This window comes from Eptatretus burgeri, chromosome 1 (assembly GCF_056783735.1).
Source record: "Eptatretus burgeri isolate ZD-2024b chromosome 1, Ebu_testis_v1, whole genome shotgun sequence".
NCBI classification, from domain to species: domain Eukaryota; kingdom Metazoa; phylum Chordata; class Myxini; order Myxiniformes; family Myxinidae; genus Eptatretus; species Eptatretus burgeri.
The window spans coordinates 57,596,963-57,613,901 of record NC_140961.1 but is presented as its reverse complement, the minus strand read 5'-3'; the positions used below and the strand labels follow the sequence as shown (position 1 = coordinate 57,613,901).

Below are 16,939 nucleotides of genomic sequence, written 5' to 3'. Positions count from 1 at the left end.
GCAATCATGTATGTTTTCTCTCTCTCTCTCTCTCTCTCTCTCTCTCTCTCTCTCTCTCTCTCTCTCTCTCTCTCTCTCTCTCTCTCTCTCTCTCTCTCTCTCTCTCTCTTCCCCCCTTCCCCCCTCCCTTTTATTGTCCTCGTCAGCGAAACTACGGGTTGTATTTGCTAGCATATAAATAAATGGACTCCTCCCATGCCCTTATAGCCGACGAAGTTGCATAAGGCAACCATGAAAGGCTACCCAGAGTAAGCCCTTTGTTGTTTCAAACCCTTCCCAGAGTTCCTCCACAGCTGAAAAGATGTTAACAAATAGTATACACATAAGAATCCCAATGCTACACACCCCTCAGCTACTGGACCGGTTTCATCACTTATTGATGAATCATCAGTGACAGCGCAGAAATAAATGCACACCAATGAGGCTCCCAAGCATGCACCATGTGCAAATGTCGAAAGGAGTCAATATATAAATAATAAACACCCATCCACTTCTCTCACCTATGAATGGAGGGATAACCAATCAGATCTCACCTAATCAAGTAAACTCACGTGACTTGGACTGTATAAGTTAATTGACTCCTCCCATGCTCTTCTCGCCAAAGAAGCTGCATAAAGCAACCAAGGAAGGCTACCCAAGGTAAGCCCTTTGCTGTTTCAAACCCTTCCCAGAGTTCGTGCACAGCTGCATAGAAGTGCCTGCCTCGATGAATTAAAAAAAATTTGATCAGATCATCTTATTATGCTGTGTATGGCCGATGTTAACCTGTGAGATTGGAATTGAAAAATCAGGCTTTTGATTATTTAATTTGTCTCCAATACATTGTTCCTCATCTTTTCTTTTACCCTCGTGAGCATTGACCACAAAGAATATCTTGATAGACTTTAATTATAAAATTACTTGGATGGGTGACCCCCCCCCCCCCGAAAACACGTGGTCTGATAACGTGTTTTCGCTACAGTGTGGATTTAATTCAACACCACCACCACCACCAACAATAACAACTGAGATCCGTTATTCTGAGTGAGTTGTTCAGGCTCGGTTATCCAGTGCGAATCGTTTGTGCTCCGTCATCCTGAGAGATTCTCAATCATTCTGAGCTCTATCATTCTGAGTGAGTTGCTCACTCACAGTGCTAAAAACTGTGGCTGCAAAGCATGTAAAAAGTGGCATTGGAGATAATGATCAAGTAAAGAAGAAGTTAAGAAAGTCTCATTCATTGGAGGTGAAATCAAAAGTTTGAGATCGGTTTGATCGAGGTGAGTACAGCATTGATATTCAAAGAGAGATGGGACTTCAACCTTATGTCGTTGAAATCATCCTCGTTTGGAACATAACCCCTATTTTTACATGTTAAATCTTGCCCCATAACACGTTTTCAGATAACACGGCATTTCACGGGAACACATACCGCATGTTACACGAGGGTCTCCTGCACAGTAATATTATAAAAACAAATGTGTATGTATGCACATCTGTATATTCCCATTACATGTGTTCCCTTTTCTGACATGGTGTTTCCTATGACAAGTTACTTGGTGAATTTAACTTAAACTCGAACTTTGATCGATTTTCAAGACATCAATCAATGAAATAGTGTTTTACATGCTGCCATGTTGATGTAACACTGATATATGGCCTAAAAACACCCCAAAATGATAACCCATTGAGCTCTGTATTTTCGGCACTTTCACTTTCTGCAGTAAAGCAATGCGGCTGCATCCCATCCAAAAAAGGCATGATGGTGCTGCGCTATCATGCTCTCAGTGGTCCAACTTTTTGAAACTTCCACGCCCCCACCCCCCTCCCCCACGTGAATCTACGGGCCTGCATTAGCTACAAATATTTTATCAAATTCTGACCAATTGTGTGGTTTCGACATGGTGTAAAATGGAGATGGTGATATAACCACACGGTGTGAAAATATGGCTTGAAACAGCACTTTGGTAAGCTTGCAGATGGAAAGGTAAAAGTTGCTTTGTAAATAAGAGTTGTCTGATTCTTATTTAGATAAGGATACAAGTCAGGTTTTGTGGACTTCTGCACACAGACTATTCTGGAGTTCCATTTGGAGGAAAAACAACAAGATAGGATCATGTGAAAGCAATACTTTATTTGGTAAGGTCATGCTCGTGAAAACAATTTAACCTTGTATCATTATTCATGTGTTACACTGCCAACTCCATTTCTTATACCCCAACCCTCCCTTTTCCACTTTTATCTCACCAATGCACGGTCAGTTTCCTGCCGTTCGCTTGGGGCATGCTTTGAATGAAGGCAACACTTCAGTGAGTGAAGCATTCACTACTGGCATAAAGGGTACGAAAGGCTATATCAAAACTCCCATATATTGTTTGAGTGTGGAGCTGCATTGGCATGGCAACGATACCCATGAGGATAAAGACAGTGTTCAAATGACATCATGCACTTGAAAATGAAGGTGCCAAGAGGAATGTGTGGTTTTAGTCGAAATAAGTCCTCATTTTCTTGCTGCAGGATTTGAGGTGAGCTGCAAATTGCAACATAAATGGAGAATAATATGAAAACATTCGACGACACATCTTGTTTAACATGAAAAGATTCGACAAAGCATTTTTCTGAAGAAAAAAGGATGATTTCTACCAATGGAAATCTCATGCGAGCACCGAGTCCATTAATTACTTATTTTATCAAAGCCATTGCTTGCAATCTACTCTCTGCAGACATGTTTACCTTTAATTTCAAAATTTTGCTTGAGAGTATTGCTATTAATGACAGCAATTGCAGTGGTGTCAAAACAAATGAGAAAAGCTGCATTTCTGCCTATAAGGGTAGTAAATACAATGCATAAAATTTGTCAGAATGTCTACTTTATGTAATCCTTAAGAAAAAATAAAACAAGTCAAATAGTACCGTTGGGAAAAGCAGCTGGAAAGCATAAAACGGTGACTGCCACAATATTATCTACTTTATATGCATCTCCCTTTTTCACATTACAAAACAAACAAAACAAACCAAAAACGATTAGTTTTTTAATAACTTGCAAGCCATTCATTCACATGTATATGATTTCTCCAGGATGTTCAAAATTGTTAGGATTGATTTTGCTTTGAAATTCTTTATTTACCTCAGCAAATAAAAAGTTATTTTTATTTATTTATTTTATTAATAATAAATTATTTGTCGATTTCCAACCTGTCCGTGTTTGTCCTTTCCTTCCATTGGTCTAGCATTGTCTGAACCAAGATGGACTGGGAGGTAATAACCACAGATTTGACCAAAAATCGTCGGCATGCACCAGCAGTTAAAAGGCTCGGCCGCCCTAATTAAAATCTAATCGAGATAACATTGGTGCTTTGCCGAGGGTGCATTCCCCACTCAGGTAACCACGTGACCTCTAGTTAAATGGAATAATTAGATGGTGGACACTGGAACTCGTGGGTGACTGGGTGGCGTTCGTAGTTAACACAACCCACCGTACCGCAACATTAATTGTGAGCGGTGGCCCCAGGTCTGGCTCTACCGAGGACAACTGGGGATTAATCCCCTTGAGTGACAAGCTGGTGTCTCGGTACCCGTGGCCGCAACAATATATATTTCTGTATATATATATATATATATATATATATATATATATATTTCTGTATATATATATATATATTTCTGTATATATATATATATATATATATATATATATATATATATATATATATATATATATATATATATATATATATATATATATATATATATATATATATATATATATATATATATATATATATATATATATATCTATTTAAATATATATATATATATATTTATATATATATATATATATATATATATATATATATATATATATATATATATATATATATATATATATATATATATATTTGTGCGGGCAGGGGATCGGCTGCTTGCACGACCACCAGGTGGAGCAGTAGGGTCGACTCTGCCAAACACCCGGAATTTAGATCATACCTTTCGGAAAACTCCGAGGGTATGGGTCCCTTACCGGACCGTGAATCGTCAATAATTCCACCACGTGGTACAGGGTTATTTGCCAAACTTCAAAATACCTAGACCCACATGGCGAGCTACCGAGTATTCACACCCAAGATGGCACTCGTACAGGACGAGCCGTATGCGCGCTCGACCCGTGCGTGACCCGAGCGGATGGTCACTGAGCTTCGGTTGGTCCCAAATGCACACCACTACGGAAACAACGGCCTTTCTAATTCCCCAACACGCACCGTGTTAAACCCATAAAAGAAACGCAAAAACAAGCTGATAGATTTAACAAATAGGGTATTTATTAACAGTAGGTGGGGAAGGAGGGAAGCACGTAAGTGAAGAGTTATATCACGACTAGTTAGAGATGCAAGCCAAATAATGTACAGCGAAGGCACTTAACCATTTACAACTTAAAGACGGGCCCACCGACAGACACACACACAGATACCCAGAAGGACACGGACCTGTCCACCTCATGTGGTTTGGCTGACACGAGCGAACCAGGCCAGCGTCAATTTGCGGTCCGAAGAACCAGGCACCAGCGACAGGACGAGTAGAGGCCAGAACACGCGCTCGAGGAAACGGCCCGAAGAACCAGGCACCAGTGAGAGTGATCAAAGTCCAGAGCTCTGCTCAGCGCTCGTCCCGACAACCAAAACTCTCTCTTTTTCCAGCCGTTCCGCCGCGCTTATCCTCGGCTCTCCTTTCCTTTCTTTCTCTCCCACACCGTCCATTCAGGCATGGCCCTCTCCCATTGGCTGCCCGACGGCAATCTCGCTCGCACCCCTCTGATTGGCTGACAGGGGCGCCATGCCCTTATTTGTAGTGAAATCCAAGATGCCAATGCCCTAAATAAACCCCGCCTGGCACATTGGACACCCCCCACGTTCGTGCCGACATGCAGGTAGGCCATGGCGTCGGTCAGAGCGAGGTGAAGGTGAAGGTGATGCTGGTGTTGTAGAAGATGTTGGTGGTGTAAAAATAAAAGAAATCCCTGACTATCAAAATAACTCCGCAGCGCATGAACATTTAATTACCCATTAAACAAGGGAAAGGGAGCAATCTATCCACATTTACTTATCAAAATAACTGACCGATAGGACCTGTACATTGGGAGCCTGGTGTTGGCGCAGTGGTTAGGGCAGCAGCTTGGGATCCAAAAGGTCCTGAGTTCAAGCCCCGTTGGGCCACTGAATTAATACACCAGGGGGTTGACTCAGCCTGTCATCCTTCCGAGGTCGGCGAAATGAGTACCAGTGTACTGGGCCGGTGTATACCCCGGTTAAAATAGGTGTACCATATCCCTGTGTCGTAAGAGGCCACCAGGGTTGCGTCAGGAAGGGCATCCGGCGTAAAGCATGTGCCAAATCACAATGCGGATCATACGGATGATCCGCTGTGGCGACCCCTAACAGGAGCAGCCAAAAGAAGAATAAGAAGAAGGACCTGTACATTGAGTGCTCATGGCTTCCAGATTCGTAACAATATATATGGGTGAGTAATTTTACTGAGTCATTTGAAATTCCGTTATCACTTTGATAAAATATATATTTATAAAATAATGATACTTTTCTTTAGAAAACAAAAGTAAATCCACAAGCCTGTGAGTTACATTCTCTACAACTGTACTCTGATGGAGGTGGTGAAGGGGATACTCTTGGCCCCGTAATTTTAGATGGGCTTTACACGAGTTTATAACATTAGTTCAGCAAGTCAAATAAATTTATAATAAAGCTTCCAAAATAATCTGTTTTATCCAAGAAAAATATTGATACGAACTTGCACATTTGAAATGAAATATAATAAAATAAAGAAAGACCGAAGGGACAGAGGGCCTTCATTGTCCCCATATAATATAACAGGAGGAAACGGAAACCGTTGAACACATCCACCAGTTTTCAATAGCTGACCTTTTTATCACAAGACCTGGCATGGTATTAAACAGGTCCAAGGATTAGTACAGCTTGAGAATGTTAATGTATTATGTAATCAGTGTGGGAGAAAAGCATTGGATTGTGATCAATTGTTGACAATATGTTAGGAAAGAATGCACCTTCTGTTCAAAGTCATTGTCATAGAAATTGCTTGCTAAATGTGTGTGTGTGTGTGTGTGTGTTTTATAGCTAGGTCGAGATTCAAGACAAGGTGCATATATTGCAAGTGGTTAGTGAAATATAATCGCAAAAGATGATGGTTGATGGCACTTACGAGGGTCTTGTATTCTGGTCCACTGCAGTATAATCTCCTGCACACAGATTAAGTGAAAAGCACTATGTTACCTTTATTAAAAACACTGTATCACTTTGTTCAATGCAACAGGTTACTGAATTTTACGTTCAAATGAATCTCTTGATTGAGACTTCAAATCTAGGTAATGCATTTTTACATCCTGTCAAATTTCCCTGCATCACCACAATGCTTCCAGGTTTGGTGAAACTTACAAAAATATTCCTGCATTTTTGTTGAACATGTATCTCAGAGGGAAGCTTGATATAAAGATTTGACAATTCAGCAAATGTTGCACTTTCACTGCTTCTTTTAATATTCTGGAACCACAAGTTACAACATATTTTAGTTTATTGTGTCATTCTGCACATGGTCTTCCACTGGTTTTTGACAGTTCATGAGGGATTGTAGTGTGGAGGTGGGGGAGGGGAGGAGGGAGGGGAGAGGAGGGTATGGGAGGGAACAAGGGCTAACCAAGTACTTTGGAAATTTACCATTGGGGGTTTGGAGGTTTTCCAACTATTGCCAAATCACGAGTCTGGGGGGCCCTCTGTCATATATGTATGGCCTAATAGATCACCTCATCAGAGTTCAGATGCAACAAGCACAAGCTCAATGATGAAAGGATAACTGAGAAGTTTGCGAACTAGCTGAGTCGAGATTTTGGGGGATCTGGGTCTTTTGGGGAATCCTGAAGAATTGTAGAGTGCCTTCAAGACTACCATCAGCCTGGTGTTGGCTTAGTGGTTAGGGTGGCGGCTTGGGATCCAAGGGTCCTGAGTTCAAGCCCCGTTGGCTGCTGAATTAACACCAGGGGGTTGACTCAGCCTGTCATCCTTCCGAGGTCGGCGAAATGAGTGCCAGTGTACTGGTCCCGGTGTATGCCCCGGTTAGAATAGGTGTACCATATCCCTGTGTGTCATAAGAGGCGACCCAGGTTGGCGTCAGGAAGGGCATCCGGCCATAAAACATTGCATCAAGAAAAAGCCAAACCCCTGCACAGCAGGGAAAAATGGCTGTAAAAACGGTCATTACTTCAAGACTACCATCCTTGATATTGCTGGTAGATGTCTTGAAACTCTCCGTAGGGTGAAAAACAACTTTGTCTCCAAAGGGACAACTGGATACCATTGACCAGATTTGCAGGGCCAGGCTTAAGAGCAGAGCTGAGATGTTTATGGAGTTGAGGCATACAACTGTACGTGCAGTGAGGGTGGACAAGGAGGCCTTTGTGCGAGGAATCTGCGAAGAGGTAGAGCATCACCTGTAGTCAACTGATTCTCATCCTGCTTGCAGAGGAATTGGTGCATTGCGTTCCTCCAAGCCTGTCCCTTGGTGTATTGCAGTTGGAGCGGAGGATGTTGGGCTCGACAAAGAAGTGAAAATTTTCGCTCTCATACGAGCCTCGACAATGTATACAAAAAAAAACAAGAATTAAAAAAAAAGTGAAGGCCCAGTGGGCCGGCTACTTTGAGCGAGTATCAGGCTGACCCACCAACTGTTAAGTTAGATGTCAGGGGTGTTACCATCCCTATTGCTGACTCTCCAATTAACTGTGAACCAAATTCCTTTGTGGAAACACAGGCTGTGGTGAATCGGTTGAAATGGTGTAAAGCTCCTGGAATCTGTGGCATCCATGCTGAACTTCTTAAGGCTGGTGGAAATGCTGTACTGGTGTCATTGCATGCAATTATGTGCCCTGTCTGGAACACAGGCATCATCCCAACTGACTGTAAGAGGGTCCTTTTTGTCCCTCTCTGGAAAGGAAAGGGTGTATCAAGGGCAGTGTGGTGACGTTAATTCCTGGTATGAGTATCACAGGGATTTCTGAGGGTTAAATTTCATCACTGACATGGCAAGTCTGCTTTGACCCACATGACATGTTGGCACAGACTTGGCGTTGCTGAGCTGCACGATTATCGTGTTTCACCTGACATTGCTCAGGATTCACGCGAGCACAGGCTTGTCACTTCTGAGTTTCATCTTCTTCACATTCAGCTTGACATTGCTCAGGACTTATGTTGGCATGGGCTTGTCGCTTCCAAGTTGCATCTATGTCACGTTCAGCTTGACATCCATCAAGACTCATCTTGGCAACAAAGGGTTCTAATACCAAAGGGTTCTAAAGGGTAAATTCTAAAGGGATATACAGGGTAAATTCTAAAGGGTTCTAAATGCTAATTTGAAAGGGTTCTAAAGGGTACCATACCAAAGGTTAATTTTAAAGTGATCTAAAGGGTAAATTCTAAAGGGATATAAAGGATAAATTCTAAAGGCTTCTCAGGAATTATGAAGGGTTCTAAAGGGTAAATATAAGGGGTTCTAAAGAGTAAATCTAAGGGGTTCTAAAGAGTAACTTCTGAAGGGTTCTAACATGTTATTTTAAAGGATAATTCTGAAGGGATCCAAAGGATCTATAAGATGATTTTAAAGGGTTCGAAAGAGTAAATTCCAAAGGGTTCTCAAAGTTAATTCTAAAATAGAATTTTAAAGAGTTCTAAAGGGTTCTAAAGGGTAATTTTAAAGGGTAATTTTAAAGGGTAATTTTAAAGGGTTCTTAAGAATAATTCTAAAAGGGTTCTAAAGAGTAAATTCTAAAGGATCCTAAAAGGTAATTCTAAAGGGCTCTGGAGAATAATTCGAAAGTATAAATTCTAAAGGGTTCCAAAGGGTAATTATAAAGGGTTCTAAAGAATAATTCTGAAAGGGTTAAAAATAATAAATTCTTAAGGGTTCTAAAAGGTAATTATAAAGGGTAATTTTAAAGGGTTCTAAAGAGTAAATTCGAAAGGGTTCTAAAGAATTCTAAATGGGTAAATTTAAAGGGTTCTAAAGGGTAATTCTAAAGAATAATTTTAAAGAGTTCAAAAGAATAATTCTAAAAGCTTCTAAAAAGTAATTTTAAAGGGTTCTAAAGAGTAAATTATAAAGGGTTCTAAAGAATAATTTAATGCATTCTAAAAGTAAATTCTAAAGGGTCTAAAGAATAATTTTAAATGGTTCTAAATAATAATTTTAAAGGGTTCGAAAGGGTAATTTTAAAGGGTTCTAAAGAGTAAATTCTAAAGGGTTCTAAACAATGATTCTTAAAGGTTTTAAAAGGTATTTCAAAACAATAGGTTTAAAGGGTTCTAAAGGGTAATTATAAATGGTTCTCAGGTGTAATTCTAAAGGGATGTAAAGGGTTCTAAAGAGTAGTTCTAAAGGGTATTTTTGAAGGGTAATTCCAAAGGGTTCTTGGAGGTCTTAGGGGTATTTAGGTTCTGAAGTGTTTTCACGGTCTTAAAGTGTCTTCGGGTTATAAAGTGTCTTGTGGGTTTTATGGGTCTTAAAGGGTGTTGTGATGGTATTAGGGGTTGAAAGCGTCTTAGGGTTATAAAGCGTCTAAAGAGTATTGAGGGTCTTAAGGTTCTCAACGGTCTTAGGGTATTAATTGGTATTTGGGGTGTCAAGGGGTCTAAAGGGCAATGCTAAAGGAATTTAAAGGGTAAATTTGAAAGGATACCAAAGGGTACTGTTCCAAAGGGTAATTGTAAAGGGATCCAAAGAGTTCTAAAGGGTTCCCACCCTCCTCCCAAACATGATTAATCTATGATGACTGCGACTTCTTTTGTGATCACCAAGTGCTTTAAATTGGACTTCAACACCACCAAGCTGGTCACCTCTTTTGCATGCACGAACCAAGGAAAACCAGGACATGGCATAACGTGAAAAATAGAAATTTTATTGATGGTATTTTCTGAGAAGTTTTAAATTTAAGCATAAACAGACATGTACAAAATGCACCCAGAATCCCAGCATGCCAATAAAATTAAATGCAGTTCAAATTGACCTTCAAATTTCAATCATGGGGAACAGCATAAAAAAATTTAAACAAATAATTTCAATCGGGTTATAAATTTTCTGACTTCAATATGTAATGCCAGCACTTTATTATCAGGGTGGTGGAAAGGTTGAGGAAGGTTTGTTTATTTAAGAAAATAAAACAAACTGCTTTCATTTCAATGAACAAACCAAAAGGTAAATGGAAAAAAACAACTACTACTACTTCCCCTTCTTATTCTTCTTCTTATTTTGAGGGGAAATTGATGGCTTTGGGAAGTGTAATTAGTTGTAAAGAGGAAGAATAACAAAACCTTTTCCTCTTCTTCTTCTTCCTTTTAATATTCCTCGTCATGCCTGTAATGGATAGATTGTCCATTCTGAGTCTGGAAGGTCGTTGGTTTGAACCAGACCTTGGCCAATAGGCGACTTTCAAAATGACGTACAAATGCTAAACGAGGCTTTTTGCCCATGCTCTGTGTTTGTGTTTACAATAATTCGGTTCTGCTCACTGGGCACTTGTAACCTGCCATTGCTAGCACAAAATCTGGAATTCAAATCGTCTGAAACAGAAATTTCAGCATTTAGACAAAACAGTGGCAATTTAACAGTGGTTAACCAGAATTGTTCTGTTCCAAAATGCAAATCAGACTCACGGACATCTAAGAAATACAAGGAATATTGGTGGATCAGAAGTTTTTTGTTGTTTTTTTGATTACCTTGTTGAGGCTCCCATGAGAGCACACACACAACGCACAGCAAGGGGGGCATGAGACAAGGGGGGCGGGAGTGGGAAGGACAAAACAGTGGGGGGAACAGAGACATTAGGAGATCTGTGGAAGGGAGAGGGGTGGGGTGGAAACATGGGGAATACAAGATGGACATTATAGGGACTTTCAGGAAGGAAAGCAGGGAATTTGAAGGAGGTGGGTTTGGGGTTGATTAACGGGGGTAGAAAAGATCGAGGATTTGGATGGGGGACGATAAGGTGGTGGTGAACAGCTGTTTTGAAGGCTTGGAGGGAAGAATGGGATTGAAGAGAGCAAGGGAGTTTATTCAAAAGGTGGGAAAAAAAGAGGAATGAAAGATTGAAGGTGACAAGTGATTCGTGATTTTGGTAGTTTTACCAGAAGGGGGTTGTTGGCAGACCTTGAGCACCCTGCAGAAATATGGTCGGGAATAATCACAGACAGAGCAGGGAGGGGGGCGGTGAGACTGGAGAGGAGATGCTAGAAGACAGAAAGACCACCGACCTGCCTGTGGTGAGAGAGTAAGAGGCCCAAAGACTCAGCCTCATCGCAGGAGATACCAATGATTCGAAATGCCTTGGTTTCCATAGCTTGAAGCTGAGAAAGGTGAAACGCAGGAGCACCAGCCCAGAGGAGAGAGCAGTACTCCTTCATGCTGTGGATGAAAGCTTTGTATGTGGTAAGGAGCTCAGGTGGGCTGAGGAAGGACTTTGCACGATGGAGGATTCCCAATCGGCGACTGGCTTTGGAGGCCACATTGGAAATGTGGCTTTCCCAGGAAAGATCATGGCAGACAGTGAGTCCCAGAAGCTTGAATGAAAGGACTTCTTCAAGAGGATTGTTGATAAAGTCAATGTGGGTTTTTCCAAACAGTCCTTTCTGAGAGTCATAGTGAGAGTGTTAGATTTGTCATAATTGAAAGACATGTTCCACGTGTTGGACCAGTTTGTTTTTTACTCAGATCTGCAGAGAGCAATAAAGCTACTGCTTGCTGGTTTGAGGGATGACAGATGGTACGGCAGAGGGTGGAGTCATCAGCAAAGAGATAGAGGATTTTCCAGAGAGTCGGAGAGATCATTGATAAAAACCAAAAAAGAACAGAGCCCAGAACGCTACCTTGAGGAACTCCAGCCTGGACAGGAAGAGGGGATGAAAGAACTCCATTTCGGGCCACACGTTGGCTGCAATAGGAGAGGAAGTCTGCGAGCCATAAGTGGAGAAGGCCTTGGATACCGTATGAAGAGAGTTGGGTGAGCAGGGCAGGGTGCCAGACCATGTCAAAACATGTGATACATCTAGGGATATGGCTCTAATTTCATGTCCGGCATTGAGTACCTCCATCTATTGTTGGGAGAGCACAAGCAGCATATGACTTGGTCTGAAACCAAATTTATGATCGGAAATTAGGCCATTGGAGAAGAGGAAAGATTTAATGTCTGAAGTGATGATGGATTCCATAACCTCGCTGATGATTGGGAGAATGCTGATTGGTCTGTTGTTGCAGGGATCTGTTTTTGCACCTTTTTATTCAGGGCAGTAATGTTTGCTGATTTCCAAGCAGATGGCAGATGACCTTTAGCATACGAGAGGGTGAAGAGAACAGAGAGAGGGTGAGCAAGAGCTGAGGAGCGGGTTTTTAGGACACGTGGGCTGATGCCAACATCAGACATCAGACTCTTGAGCGCCCTGCAGAAATCTGATTGCAGAGTCTGACTGAAGAATCTGACTGCGGAAATCATCAGACTGATTGCAGAGTCTGATGTCGAGGTTTCACAGCAAGCTCTCCACTTTGTCATAGTAAAAGGACAGAGAGTCCAGGGACAGTTGTGTGCAACTGAGTAAGGTGGGTACAGAAAGCAATGGGTTTCGAAAACAGGTGCAGGGTTCATACCATTTCCTCTAAGTAGAAGCATGCAGAAGCAGTGGATGTAAAAACAAAAACACACACACACACACACACACACACACACACACACACACACACACACACACACACACACACACACACACACACACACACAGTGGCTGTCGATCTATCTATCTTTGTACCTTATGCACGGCCACATCTTTTAAGTTGCAAAGTCCAAAGTCAGGGTACAAATACAACTTTGTATGGGGGGTAACATCGGCTATGTGGACATGGCCTCACGTGGGGGTGTGGGGGGTAATGGGGGATGGGGGGGGCGTAAATTATCTGTGTATAATATATACCGTGTAGCACCACCTGGTGGTAGTGGCAGAGGGTATAACAATTTCTAATTTTCCTTTGGTTCCAATGTTACTTCGTCAGGTTTCTCTTCCTGAGCAATTACAAATAAATATATATGTTTTGAAGTTTTGAAAGAAAAACGAAAAACACGGTGAGTCCGTCCGTGAAGCGGTGTGACGACATGTCTTTTAATTATGTTCTGTTTGAACATGAATTGTACCCTGACCTCACACATACATCTATTAATTACGTACTATTGGAATGTACTTTTCGACCCTTTGGACTGTTGAGACCCCTTTGACTGTTGAATACCTTTTAAGACCCTTAAGACCAAAAAGGACTCTGAGTACCCAAAAGACACTGAGGACACAAAAGACCCTGAAGACTAAAAAGACCCCAAGGAAATAAAATACCCTGAGGACTCCAGAGACCCAAAAGTCCACAAGGACCCAAAATACCCAGATGACCTAAAAGTTCTTGAGGACCCAAAGGACCACAAAGACCCAAAAAGCCCCAATGACCAAAAAGACCCAGAAGACCCAAAAGACCCCAATAACTCAGATGACCAAAAAGTCCCCAGAGGACCCAGATGACCCAAAAGTTCAAGAGGACCCAAAATACTACAAAGACCCAAAGGAAACATAAGACCTTGAGAACCCAAAATACTCTAAGGACCAAAAATACCCCAAGGAACCCAAAGACCCAGATGACCCAAATGTCCTTGAGGACCAAAAGGACTACAAAGACCCAAAAGACCCAGATGACTCAAAAGACCCCAAGGACCCAAAAGTCCCCATGGGTCCCAAAGACCCAGAGGACCCACAAGACGCAAAAGTCCCCAGAGGACCCAAAAGACCCAGATGGATCCCAATGACCCAAAATACCCTGATGACCCAAAATATCCTGAAGAACCAAAAGACCCAGATGACCCAAAAGTCCTCAAGGATTTAAAAGATCCATAAGAACCGAATGACCCAGAAGACTCAAAAGACTCCGAGGACCCAAAACACCCCAAAGACTGAAAAGACCCAATGGACCCCCGATGACCCAAAAGTCCCAGAGAACCAAAAATACCCTGATAACCCAAAAGACCCATAAGATCCATCAAGACTGTTTTAACACTTGACACTTTTAGATCCCTTCACCCTTTTGACCGTCTGTACCCTTATGACCCCTATAACCTTTATACCTTGACACCACTTAAGTCCCTTTAGACCCCTCAGATCTGAACACCATTCAGACCCATTGCACTCTTCACCATTTAGAGATTTAGACCACTTGGACCTTTTTATATCTGTGTCTGTGTCTGTGGCTGTCTCGCTGTCTCTCTGTGTCTCTGTCTCTCTGTGTCTGTGTCTCTCTGTGTCTCTCTGTGTGTCTCTCTCTCTCTCTCTCTGACTTTGTTCCTTATGTTCAGCCACATCTTTACAGTTGGGAACTCCAAACTCAGGGTGCAAATACAACTTTGTGTGGCGGTTCACATAGGCTATGTGGCTGCTGCCTCACGCGGGGGTGTGTGGGGCTCCAGAGGACCCATCAGGGATAAAACCAAGGCTACGAAGTATAATATCAATAATGCATGCACATGTTTGTGTAAGTGTGATCTGTGGTGCCCAGTGTGGGTTCGGTTTTATTTATATCGTACAGTACTTATCATTGTATATAAGCTTGTGTGTCCCCATTTCCCTCTTTGTGTCTGTTGATTTGCATGGTTTGTTCCGAACTGCTCATCCTGAACACCTTTTCCCCCATATGTGAAATAATCAATGTAAATTTGTGCCGTGTATCGCCACCTGGTGGTAGTGGCTGAGGATATTACAATTTTCTTATTTCCTGGGCAACGCTGAGGTTGAAGCATTTTGCATGGGTAAATTTGTTCTCCATCCCTTCTCCAACACCTCCCCCCCCCCCATAAATATCCCAGAGGGGCCTGTCAAAGGGCAAAGAAGGGGTGGAGCAGGAGGTAGGGACTAGGGGTTAAAGCACTTGATACACGGGTAAATTTGTCTTCCTTCCCTTTCTCCTTTTCATCCAAATTTGTTGGCAAACAGGACAACTAATTAAGCTGTCAGTGAAACGGTAGGTAGGATCTGCTAGTATATGTACATGAATGTATGTGTATATATATATATATATATATATATATATATATATATATATATATATATATATATATATATATATATATATATACATATATATATACATATATATATATATATACATATATATATACATATATACATATATATACATATATACATATATATACATATATATACATACATATACATACATATACATACATATACATACATATACATACATATACATACATATACATACATATACATACATATACATACATATACATATATATATATATATATATATATATATATATATATATATATATATATATATATATATATATATATATTTGCGGTTCTGCAAAACTGCATGCCTCTAAGGCAATGGCACCCAACATACAGTGATCCCCTGGCAGTTATTTCATTAGTCTTCATGCAGTCAGATCTTCCCTTCATGTCTAATGGGTTAACGGGAAAAAGTGCGTTGTGTGTGTCGAGCAGCTAGGTCTAATAAATATATCTCTATCTTCGATCCTGATTTCTAACCAACCCTTCCCTTTTTTCCATTGTGCAAATCAAGTGAAGCACAGCACCCACGCAGCCACCTGAGAATCACCACATGAACAAACTCGCTGCCCAGTGCACGCATGGCACACCCTTTCATTCAAATCTGCATGCCAATTTACAATGGCGTCTCACCTTGCTCAACCTTCACTCACCAAAAACTCACCACCTCGGCCACCAACATCTCTCGCACACGGGAAATATCACCCCCCCCGTCTCCTTGCACCTCAGCATCGATACAATTTGCCACCAAACAGAGGCGCGCTGCATGGGCCATGCCACTCGGACTGCGTGGTGTGGGGACAGGCCAAGAATGTAAAGAGCACCAACTGCATCTCGCCAGGGATGCCCCGAATGGGTGTGTGGGACCAACATGGCCCTCGTCCAGTTACAAGCACATGGCAGGGCAGGCGGCAAAGGACGGGGGTTGCGGGGGGGGCAGTGCGATGCTCCAGGCCATGTCATGCCGGATGTGTGCAGATCATGGATGAGACCGCTTCTGGCCCCAAGAGCCTGGCAGGGTGGGGCTATGACCGCCGTGGCTCAACAAGGAAGCGCAATTCGGGTCGTCACCCCACCTTTCACCTGGGGCTTATAAAAGGTGGATCTCAAAGCCGTCCACTCTCTTCCTCTTATTTTGCCTGCCTGCCTTGCCTTCATCTTCAGCTGTTTGCCTTGCACTCTCCTTCACCTCTCTGCTCCGCCCTCTCTTCTCTGCTCCTCATCGTCTGTCTGTCGCTGCATCTACACAAAGGGTTGGTGTGCGACAGACGTTCTTCTGTGAACAGTGTGGAGCACATGTCTCCATGAGCCCTGGCAAAGTGATAAAGCAGGAGATAACGTCCTGACTCTTGAGGTGGGATCACTCAAGCGGAGCATCCCCCAAAGTATACTGGGTTGTGCGGTCGGCAAACCGCACCAGGTATTGCGAGGCCGTTAGTCCTCTGCTCTCTTTCCTGAGGGCTATCTAATCTTCCTCGGGTTTGTGTGTGTGTGTACGTGATGGTGCCTGTCATAGCACACGTTAAGATTGTTGAAGGTACAACAGGATAAGTCTGCTCTGTGTCTGTATTTGTAAATTGCTTGCCTTTTGTCACACCCCATGAATTCCTTGCTTTCCCTGCTGTATATACTAATAAACCCAATTTATTGTGCCAAATAGCTTTTCTCGTTTGAGTGTAAATAAATGCTTGTGTAGAAATGTTCCCAGCTCGTTTTCGTCTTTTCCTTCATTGGTCCAGCATGGTCTGTATCCCCCAACAATCTGTTTTCCGAGCCAG

The 16,939-nt window shown here is 42.1% G+C and overlaps 1 long non-coding RNA gene across 2 annotated transcripts in view; it reads right to left on the bottom strand.

Annotated features, from left to right (window-relative positions):
- Positions 1 to 2,115: 2,115 nt before the first annotated feature.
- Positions 2,116 to 16,939, bottom strand: part of LOC147034551 (uncharacterized) — a 58,077-nt gene continuing 43,253 nt past the window's right edge. The window contains exons 5-6 of one of the 2 annotated variants that reach the window (XR_015060171.1): positions 6,208 to 6,244; positions 2,116 to 2,509 (exon numbers count right to left, since the gene is read on the bottom strand). This is a non-coding gene — a long non-coding RNA (uncharacterized LOC147034551). The remainder of the gene's footprint in view (positions 2,510 to 6,207; positions 6,245 to 16,939) is intronic. The other variant, XR_015060178.1, reaches the window with a different exon arrangement.